At 47.2% G+C, this 11,386-nt stretch overlaps 1 long non-coding RNA gene across 1 annotated transcript; it reads left to right on the top strand.

Annotated features, from left to right (window-relative positions):
• Positions 1-4,943: 4,943 nt before the first annotated feature.
• Positions 4,944-9,013, top strand: LOC109318732. Its single transcript, XR_002103310.1, has 3 exons — positions 4,944-5,116; positions 5,214-5,374; positions 8,687-9,013. It is a non-coding gene; the product is annotated as an uncharacterized LOC109318732 (long non-coding RNA).
• Positions 9,014-11,386: the final 2,373 nt, after the last annotated feature.

Here is an 11,386-nt window from a genome sequence, read left to right as displayed (position 1 = left end):
GACTGGCTGGAACTTTATGGACAATAGATGAAAGGAGCTGGCCTATCACTTTCTAAATGAGCTGTTATTTTAAAGGAGGCTCTTTTTCAATCCAGGGCACACCTAAAAAAAAAAAAATTCTGCTGCCTGGCTGTATTTTTCTGCAGAAATATTTTTGTGAGCTGTCTTCTCGTCCTGCCCAGGAGAGAAAGATCAAAGGATTTACCCCTGCACTCTGCAGAGCTTGGGAGGAGGTTGCAGGGCCAGAGTGTAATCTAGTGACTGAAGCAAGGCTGGGACTTTGCAGTACTTCCCGAGCCAGGCTGTCCCCATCCGCGTGTGTTTTCAGCTGCTGAGTCTTGGACTCTTTTGGAATCGGGGAAATTGTGATTCAGGTGACATGCGGGGGCTGATCTGAGTGGACCTGCAGTCACATCATTAGAGATGTAAGCATTTGGCTGCATGCGTATCCTCGATAGACCCAACATCACGTGTGCCAATTGAGTGCTGTTTCACAGTCCCTTTAGAAAGGCAGCAGCTTCCTTGCTGGTGCATTTGGTTCGTGGCAGGCAGGTAGTACAGGAGGCTGCTCCAAACTCAGCATCTTCTTGTTCACCCACCTCTTCCCCCTGTCCCACTCCAAACCCACTTCCTTGGAGTCCCAGCAGTTGATGCCTGAGCAAGGCAAATTTCAAATGGCTCCCCTTGTTGCTCACGAGGTTTTTCCAGGAGTTGATAAGTTTTGTTTGGTCGGCAGCTGATGACAAATTGCCTTTGCCGTGACGGGTGCAATTCCATCGATCCACCTGGAAAGCCGATCCCACTTCTGCTCTCGCAGGCTCAACAGATTAATGCCCTCTGCAGCTTCCCAGCCTGGAATAACGTTTAAAACAGTACTGGCCCCTGGCCCCTGGTCTAACCCAGCTTTCCCAACCGGGTCACTTGAATACAAACTGTTGTGATACCTTTGACATAAAACTCTTACTACAGCATGTCTCTGAGCTGGCAGTGTGGCTGATGAAGCCAAAACATGGCAAGCTGATCAACGTATCGGCCTGTGGCCTCGTCATGGCCCAGACATAGAAGAGTCTCCTTCTTTCTTTGATGAAATGTGCTCTTTCATTGCCTTGGCAGCTGCTTGCCCACCTCCTGGGCCACCATAGCCAGGCAGATCTCTTGGGGAGAGAACCCAACCTGGCATGACAAAAGGGAAACAAGGTCTCACCGGTGGCACAACTGCAGATGGGTGGCATTCATGGGTGCCACTCATTTTGCAGGAGCAGGGGGACGGAGTAAGCCCAATTTTCTGCATCCTTGCATGCTGTGGTACTGCTTAGTTTAAAATCTATTTTTTGAGATCTGCACTACGTTGGCATGTGAGTACTTAGGCAAGGAAGAAGAATTAGGAAGCTGCATCCTGTGGTTGTGGGGAGTTGATAATCTGCTGTCGCTTGTGTGATTTTAATAAATATATTATAGGGCATCACGGCTCAGCACACGTCTCCTGGCAGCACAAGCCTGTGATATCTTATTTCTTCTGCTGAAGTGCACTCAGCCCTCATGACAGGTGCACTTCCTGGTGGGCTGTGCAAACCAGCAATGCCTTGATGTTGCTCCGTGCAAGCATTCCTGCCCTTATCTGCCTTTATATTGCATGGGGGACAGCCAGCCACCACGAAAAGGGGGCACTGGCCTCGTTGGCGTCCCAGTGGTTTAGTAGGTGGGTGCTAAGATTTAACCTCTGCTTGCTGCAGAGGGCACAGCAGCACATGCTCACATTTGCTCTCTTGAAACTTTCAGATCCGGCGCCTGCAGGACGCAGTCGGAGCAGCCCCCAATCCTCCCACTCACAGACGTATCGTCTGTGAGAGCCTAGGGCCTGAACCTCCATCCTCGGTAAGCGCAGCCGCCTCGCCAGGTACGGGGCAGGGGCAGAGCAGACCCTCTGTACTCAAGGAACTTGTTAGTGGCTTCGCAAGAGGCCCCGCGCCGTACCTGCGGGTTGGAGCAGTGCCTCACTGCCTGCGAGAAAAGCACATTAGCAGCTAGCAAAGCCAGAGTCTGACATTCGCTCCTCTTTTTCAGTTACCAAGAGATTGCTTAAGTGCAGTCTGATCATATGAAGTGTAGCGCCTCATATTTCTCACTCAATAGCCTGCTTCGCCAAGCCCTGAACGTGGCAGACAATAACACACAGCCCTAGTGCTTGTTCCTCTGGCTTCTGACAGAGGCTCTGATGCAGAAGTACAAAAGGCTTGCCTTCCTCTTCTTTTTTTTTCCAGGGAGATATTTATTATGCCTTTGATGTTGCATAAAAAACAGCGCGGCTTCTGCTTAGTCTCCAGCGTCGAATTGACAATTGTTTATTAGCTTTAAAATAGCTGAAATTCATGTCAAACATTCCGCATGTTAGAAAAATGTTTATGAAGTGTTATCATAGTTTATTTAACTGTGAATGTTTGGGAAACCAGTATAAAATATAATGGACCACACAAGGCTCGGGTGTCCTAATCATGACAAATACACTTCACGCAGCACAGATAAAAGTGTGGTCCCCGTACGCCTTCATACAGGTTTTGGTCGCACAAATTGTTCTCCAGGAATAGTACTGCGGGGTCATGAAGCCAATTGAATGAACAGACTTGAAGAAAATTCCTTACACTAGCATACGGTGTGACCCTCCTAATTACAGCGAAATTACCCCAACAGTAATTGCTGCGGCCAGAGTTAAGCACAAGGTATAAAATCCATGGAGAAAGGAAACTTCTCGTGTCACCCCCAGACGCCCAACGACGATGTTGTGTGAAGAGCATCAGGAGTCCTGAGAGAGAGTTCAGATGGAGGGTATTAATATTCATCTGTCATGAATAGTTATGATATGAAAGTATAATATACTCTGCATTAATATTTATAGTGTCCAAGCTACTGCAAAGTAGTCCTTGTATTTGAAAAAGTCATGCTATAGGAGAGCAACCAGTTAGCAACTAGGGGTAGCTTTAGTCCTGCTTTCTCTTGACTTAAAAGCATGACTTTAAGCACAGCAGGTCAGACTTTCAGCCAGGCTTTTCACTGGCTCCATTTGCATGATTCTCTGTATACAGCAACAGCGGCTTCTTTCTTCCTAAATGTCTGCATATGCGGCCACTTGGATTATGGGACCTCCTCCCAAGTTGAACCAACATGGTTTAGGAGCTGCTGACCCCACAATTATCTCCACCTCCGTACTGGAGACGAGGTTTTACAAGCCCAGGGACAAAAGTGCTCATTTCATGCATTGCAGGAGAGCAGGACCATCTCCAGGAATCAGACTCCTGGTACCTGAGCTGTTTCACACCTTCTCCGTGAACTCAGTAAAAGGGAATAAGCCAGCTTCTTTTTCCCAGCCATTGACAAAGAGGTACAACAGCTGTAAGTTGATTTTTATTGTTTAGCAGCTCAGGTTAACTCTCTCCTTGCTAATAAAATGAACTCACAAAGGCACTCGATTATGCCAGACCCCAAGTGAATCCACCGCGCTCGGCCAGAAAGTAATGGCACTTTGTATCCCATTAGAGTACGGCTCTTAAGGCAGTTAACTCCACTAAGATGCATTGATAGCGTGCAGTGCGTTTCCTAAAGACATTTTTCCTAAGGCCAAAACGTAACCTCTTGGCACAAGCTAAACTCCCATTGACTTCATTAGTGGAGGTAACACAAGGCGATTTATAAAAATAAAGCCACAGTAAATTATCACCTAATAAGGATCCTACAGCAGCTAAGAACCTGCTGGCATCATCCCCTGCTAGGTTTGATTCCCCGGTCAGATATTAAAGGAGCTGATGCCATTTGTCTACAAAACGCCCACATCCAAAGTAGGAAATCAGAAGGGAATACACTTCATTCTGGCTCATTCCACGGAGTAATTGCCTTTGCCTTGAACATTTCTATGTGAGGGTTAAACGGTATTTCTCCCATTTATTTTTGTTTTGTCTGTTGGCACATGAGCGGCTCCAGTCTAAGTACCTTCGCTTCCCTCTTGTTTCACCAGGAAACTTTCTTTTTTTTAATGCATTTCCAGCAGCCTTGCAGCGGGGCCTAATTCAGTGCCTGTTCCAAAAAAAAAAAGCCCCACTGGTTTCAATGGAGAATAAAATGTCAAGGGCTTGTTGCAAACCATCCAAGTTCACACACAAAGCGTCACCCCATGTCCCCCTCTGCCCTCAGGGGATCAATGAATAACCTTTTGCTTTTGCACTATCTTTCCTGCGTCACCTTCATCTGAACATTTTTTTCCCTTCCAGTCATAAAATTCCCGCTTTTAATATTTTAAACTCTTATTTCTCATAAAACGCCCAAGTATGAAAATTTCTCTTAAGAAATATACCATTAATGTATCTTTATTATGTGTAGCTGATCCTCCCTGCATGGGCCATGACTTTTTTACGTTCCCTGCTTGTCCCTGAGACATTTTATTTTGACACGCTATCCTTATATGTTAAATTAAACCTATTTTTATTATCTGCTATGTGCCAGTAGACAGCAGAGACTTAATGCTGCTGTATGGCCCCTTCTGTCTTGATCTTTTCTACCATCGTGGGCCACTTTCCTTTCTCCCTTCACCCTCCCTTCCCGCTCCCCTACCTCTCCAAAAAACATGGATCAAGTTATCCCGACTGACAGCAATTTACAATCCACATTAATGGTCATATAAATTCCAGCGGATCAAGGAAGCCTCTAGTATATTATATTCAGACACAGCTAATAGGTCTGGGATAATTGCCATCTCTTGTTTCTGTGTTACGAGTCGGACTGTTTATATCTACAGTACAACTAAGCAGTAAAACAAGTTTTTACATTCTCAAAGTCATTCAAGGAGGCCCGGTAATTGCTTGCTGCTTAATAGCAGTCAGAGGGCTGGAGGTGGCAGTCACTTCCTATATTTAGTGAAAGCTGCTTTGCCAGAGCCTTTAGCAGCCGCTCTTTGAGACCACGATCAGCTAGCGAGCCCTTCCCAGGGACTCGGTCCTAGTCCTGGCTCCAGCACCCATGGAAGTCAATAAAAAACATTCCCACTGAGTGAGACTCAGACAACTGATTATTATGCTTCATGTTACAGGGGTACTTCCCCCAGGCACTTCTAAGTTCCCGAAGAGACTCTGTAGGTCACTCTCTGCGAACAGAAAGCGCAGATGGACACGAGCAACCTGAGAAACCGGGAGGGCATAAAATGCATTGTTCGCTTCTTCGTTTTGCAGGGTGAAAATGCAACACTTGGGGCATGATGACAGGCAACTCATCCATGACACTCGTGACGTCCTGTTTGTTCCTGACAAGCCATGTGGATGCCCTTCTCTGACCCCAGATCATACTGAGCGGAATATAACAACATCAATAATAATCATAAAAAAGCTTATCTGTGAGTACTGCATACTTTCACTCGCACTTAGCCATCGCCAGCTACCTTAGTGTATGATATAGTCTAAGTATGAGCTAGGAAAAAGTGATGCATATGTGCATTTATTGCAATTTTTGATTCATACACACACACGGTGGATTAAAGTTCTGAGGACGGTAGGGGAAGTGAGTGATAGCACCAGCTATTGGATGTAAGTATCTGGCATGCAAAGTTGTGAAGAGTGATGGAAATTTGGCCATATGTACAAAAAAAAAATCATGCAATGAATGTTGTTTCCAGAGGGCCTAGAATATTTGTGCTTTCACTGCTGCAGAGGCCATGTCTTCTTGCACTGCTGCGTTAAGACCTGAACCCTTCATGTCAAGCTCCTTTCCTACTGCGGCAGTGCCACTGGCTTTTGTGAGGTTGTTTCTAATTCATGAAGGTAAGTGAGATAAAAATGGGAACCTGAGCAGGCAAAGTGAGGCAGGAGCCACGTGACTGAAAAATGACCCAACCTATGAAGGGAAGGTGTCTTACCAATGGGGCCATGAGTTTCAAAAAGCCCTCTGCCCTTAGGAAACTAGAGAATGTTTAGGGTTTTGTTAAAAAAATTGGCTCAGGTTCATCATTGGAAAAAGGAATAATTTGGGCAGAAATTTGAAGTACTTTTCCCATGGTGTCTTTCCCTTTCCAGGAGTTCAAAGTGCCCTGTAACCAATGTGGGACTCAATGGTGACCCGAAGCCAGGTAGAAGCTGTCCCACAACTCTTGAGTTGCCGGCGTTGCTTGCAAGTGGATCCAGTTTAAAGTAAAACAAAAGGCCTAAACCTTCCCAAGCAAACTGCCGAGCTCAGTTGACTCCTTCTCCCCTTTTTCAAGACCGTAAGTCAGAGCAAAGCCTGTGGTGCTTCCTGTTGAATAAGACCAGCAGGATATTGACTCTTACAAATCGCGTCCCTAGATGCCCCATTAGCAAAGCAGCTTATTAAACATTTGGGTGTGTTTACTAGCACTGCTTGTCTGCTGCTGCTTTCTATTGGGTGGACTCAAAACCAGCTAACTGTGTCAGACTCCTGCGCTGGAAGTAGGAGATTTTCTTCCAGCACAGGCAATAGGACTGAGCACTTGCAGCAGGGTGGGCTGGGTGGCATCCCACATCTCGGTGCAGTTTCAAGAGCCCATGTGTGAAATTGCTCCAGGAATCCCTAGGGCTGTCAGAATATCCCTGGCTAGTATATGCCTGTGAGTGCATCTTGTCCCCAGAGCAGGGACCTCTGAGTATGTGTTGGGGGGGAGGCTTTTGCAATGCAGCTAAACACCCTTGGCACTGATACCGGGACAGTTAAGGGTGAGTTGAGACGTGCATTTCAAACACAAGCATCAGCCACTTGCTCTCCCTGCCATTTGCCCTTGCTCTGGGGCTGTGTTACACACATTCCTGGAGCCATTCATAGACTTCACATTGCTGGTTGCACATCTTTTGGACCCCGTATTCTCTGCCCTGTGGTGGTTTTGGAGACAACGCACCTATTAGCAAGAAACTTCCCGTCAGAGGGAGAGCACTTCACCCGCTTTGTGGAGCAATATGCCCGTGTTGTTATGAGCCTGTGCCCAAGGCATTTGTGTGCAGGGCTCCAGCGCTAGGTTCCATAGTGAATGGAAGGAGAGACATAAGCTGAGGATACCAAGGCAATAAATGAGTAGCTGTTAGCTGGGGAGGAGATTAAAAGGCCAGTCCTCTCTCACGATGCCTTGCTTTGTCTCCATAACTTAGCTATGCAACCTACAAGAAAGATCCCCTTGAAGAAGGTCTGCAAAGACACAAAACATCCCTGTATTTCCAGGGCACTGCATCACCCCCACAGGTTTATCATTCCCCTTCTTTGGCAGCACAGATACTAAAGTTTTTTCCCTGCTGACTCCCCACCAGCACTTTCTAAATGATTCATGGCCGCTTAATACCGCTCTCCCCCTCTCTCTGGTTTGCTCTCTTGCAAGCCAAGAAAACCTTCCTTCAGTAAATGAAGATGAATCCCCGCAATTCTGCAATTTCTTTATAAATGGTGCGTCCCGGCCTTTCATGTCTGTAGGGTTGTCGGGGGTGTTTGTATGCGATTGATTGCATCGCACTGCGTTCCAGGGAGTAATTTGATTATGGCGCAATTAAGTCTGACAAGGTTATCAGATGACCCTTTGAAAAATGGCAATGCACTTTCCTTCTCTCGCAAGATGGAGAGATGAACTTTTTTCCTGGCGCGGCAGCTGAAAAAATCAAAATGGTGAGAAGGCCAACAAGGTGTCAAGGCTTGGTGCCAAGAGCCCAGGTTGCCGGCCACGTTACCATCATCACTCCCACCTGCCAGACTGCCAGTGCGCTGCATTTTATGGGGTAGTTTTTGGTGTCTCTGTTAAATTCCCGCAGATTTGGTTCAGAGTCGATTCCTTTCTAATTCCCAGTCCGTCTTCCCATAGCCAGTTTCCCCACGTAAATGTGCATTTCTGTCGCGCACTTTGCAACCAAAGATAATGCTTCAACCAAGGGGTGCGGGAGGTCCTCGCTGATAGCATGTGTGAGGCTAGAAATCTGGCCCTGATGAAGGAAAGGACGCTATATGTGATATTCCCCCCCTGGGGTGCCTGGTGCGCATTGATTGAGCTGCCTTGACGCACGGCAGGATGCTCAGGGATCCTTGGTGATGCCCAGGGATCCTTGATGCTTCGGTAAGCAAAGTCAGGCAGTGGCCACTGAGTTGCCAATACTACCCCTCTTTCTCTTCTCCCAGTTCCTTATTCAGTTGTGGACTCCGCCAGCCCTACCTCAGGGCCTGTTTTTGCTCATGGCTGAGATTTCTGGGGGGGGGGAACTGCCTGCAGGGGTACTAAAATTTGCAATAGTGATGGTCAAAAATGGCTGACCTCCCCATCATTCCTGAGGCTCCATCCTTAAAATGCCTCTTGACTTTGAGGAGGGAGTTATCTAAATATTTCAAGCCGGTGACGAAAGGCTGGCATAGTGTATCCTATTGGGCATGGGGGCCCTGGTTAAAAGAGTTACAGCAGCCCTGTATATCATGCACGCAGACATGCCTGTTTATATTGCCACTTCAATGGCTCCCCCATAAATCTGCGATCCTGGCAGTCGTCACTGGGGCTCTGGAAGGAGCCGACACTGATTGCTGTAGAGGCACCTCATTTGTACAAGGGCCACGGGAATATGGAGCCGGTGTTTGTCCTTGGAGCGGTTCTCCGGCACCGTTGGGTTCGGCCGTGCTGACAGATGGAGATGTAGATATTTAATCTATGGACCTCGTTTGCTGTTTGGGAGTGCAGGGCGAAGTCTGTTTGTGCGGCCGTCCCAGTCTCCAGGGAGTCCAAACAGAAACTCCCCGGTGTAAATCCAGGAGCCTGTCAGCGGGGAAGAGTGCGGAGCTGGATAAAGAACATGAGAGTCCGGGTCAGCTGAGATGAAACCTGCCCACGCTTCAACCCTTAGCACCGTCAGTGCGAGCGTGGGGCTCACATCCAGAGCCCATTATGCAAACCAGCCTTAAATAACTAAATCAGCTTTCACTCACGGCTGGGCCGAGGCACTTTTGGAAGGGACGTGTGTATTCTGGAATAAGACTTGGCCTGCCTTCGAAGAGCCAAAAGGGTGAATTAAAACTGATCTAATCCTGGCAGCACGTGTTGGCTTGCACAGCCTGTTTGTACCAGTGTAGACGTTGAACCCACACGGGTCAGAACTGGCAGGGTGTATGTCTGCCTTCCTGGTGTCGAGGGCTCTGCCAGCACCACCGTCATGAACACCTAGTATTCATATGCTTATAACTTAGTTGTAGGATGCCAGAGCTGGCCAAATGTATTCCTATCAGTTCTGATGAACCATATGAACTTTCCCAAATGGAGCTGGTGCTTCTGGAAAGTACCCAGCGTCCCTGAGTATTTGCTGACTTGTTTGGATCAGTAGCTTTCATCCTCTGAATTGTTCGTGAGCAGTTGCTCCCATGAACCGGTCAAAACCTTTTTAACAAAGCTTTTTGCTGTGTAGAAACACCTCTTTCTCAAACAGAAATAGTCTTACAGGATAAATCGACTGAAATTCTCCCTTTCTACCCAGTCTATGATTGGAATTTTCCATTGACTGCAAACTGGGCTTCCCAGTAAAGTGTCACCGTCCCCACTACCCGCTGCAACGTGAAAACAGTCTGATTTCTTTCCTTCTTTCTAAACTGTGTTTACATCTTTTGAACACCTCTGGTCAACTGCTTATTTGCTCAATTTTAGGTTTTGAGACATCCACAGACAAAAATAAATGTAGGGGATGATGAGATGTGGATGGGGCCTCACAAGTGGATGGGCTGGAGTACAGCACGGGACATTCTGTTAATACGAAGCCATTTCTCCCTGCCTTTATTTTTCATGCTTTTATCTTTAACTCGTTGAAAACCAGCTTTTTTGCAATTTTTTAGAAAATCATATTTTTTGCAACTCGCAGGTGAACGTGCTGGAGCAGAAATCAGCTGTTTCATCAGCAATAAACAAACCAAAAGGTAGGTTGTTTTTTTTTTTAACTGAAACCAATTTATTGGCTGTGTCCTACATTCCCCCGCTGCATAGACCTGCACAAAAAAACCTGCTTACTACATTGCAGCTGTGCACAAGACGTGAGCCTCGGAGAGCACGAACAAGGAGCAGACCAGCCCGTAGTTCACAGCAGACGGTGTGAACGGGTCATAAATGCAATTGAAAATCCCCTCAAGGGAAACTGGTTACTTCCTCTTTTCTCCTGGGTTTGTTTTTTCAGATCAGATTCTTGCAAAGTTGTAAGTTTGAGAGGGGAGGATGTTTGCATGGTTTGTTTTTGTACCTTGGTGGGGAGGCGGCTGGGGTTAAACTAAAATGCTGCCACTGTAACTGGGTAAATGATCTGGGCTCATCACTGCTGCTCAAGTTCGGTGCCTCTTCCTGGGGTGGAGCAGGACCAGGCCGCCACCAGAGACCGTCTGTGCCCTGCATCATTTGGCCGATGGGAGCCCTGTTGAGCAAACAAGGGTATTCTTCCCCCACCGCTCCATAGAGCAGTATGGGAGCCACAAGTGGCACGGGCAACCTCTATGTGTGGCACATGGCAGATTGGGGAGAGGGTGGGCACCAAGATAGTGGAAAGGGCAGGGAGCGGAAAGCAGAGCAGCAGCTCGGGCAGGGAGCAGAAAGCAGAGCATCAGGAAGAACAGTGCAGGGGGCAGAAATTCCCCGACAGTTTAATTCAGGCTGCCGGGGATCCCTGCGTGCATCCTAGGGAATCACAGAGCCAGAAGCTCCTGACAGCGTGGATTGACCGTCTTCTAAACAAAGAGCCTGGGGACATCAAATAAGAGAGGAAGAGCTCTCTGAATACCAAATAGCATCACTGGAACAGATGAATGGGGCTTATTTTAATTTTGATTTAAAAATGCCCCCCCAGCGTCTCCTTAAAATGACGAGCCGGGTGAAGTAGAGCAGGCGTCAGTCTTGGACAAGAGTAAATAACTCGGCACATTGAGAGCTCCCCAGGGGTCCATACCTTTCACCACCGCGGGTGGCATAGGCTTTCCTGGAGCACATCTTCCCTGCTGTATGCAAGGGAAAGCTGATGCCTCAATGCAAGAGGCAGGCGGACCGGAGCAGATGTTTAACACGTCACGCTCAAGGAAGTGCCCCCTTCAGAGAGGTGATGCTTACTGGCATCTGTTAGGGGAAGCAAGCCTCCTGCTCCTGTATTGACTCTGACATAAAACCCCCAGCTGAAGCAAAATGAATTCAGATTTTAACTTTTTTGATTTTGCAGTAAACCTAAGTTCAGTAAATTGATTTTCATAGTAATAAAAGCTGAACACTCATAACCCCCAAAGCGATAAACATTTTACTGCTCTTTAGAATTTATATTTTATTTCTAGTCTTTTTCTTGGATATGCCCTGAGGGGATACATTTTATGCGAAGCTCTGGAAATGAACGGAGTGCAAATATTTTTATTTTCTGCTAGGCATCAA

The sequence above is a fragment of the Crocodylus porosus genome, unplaced genomic scaffold (genome assembly GCF_001723895.1).
Source record: "Crocodylus porosus isolate Cpor-Errol unplaced genomic scaffold, CroPor_comp1, whole genome shotgun sequence".
Taxonomy (NCBI): domain Eukaryota; kingdom Metazoa; phylum Chordata; order Crocodylia; family Crocodylidae; genus Crocodylus; species Crocodylus porosus.
This window is presented reverse-complemented; position numbering and strand designations above follow the sequence as displayed.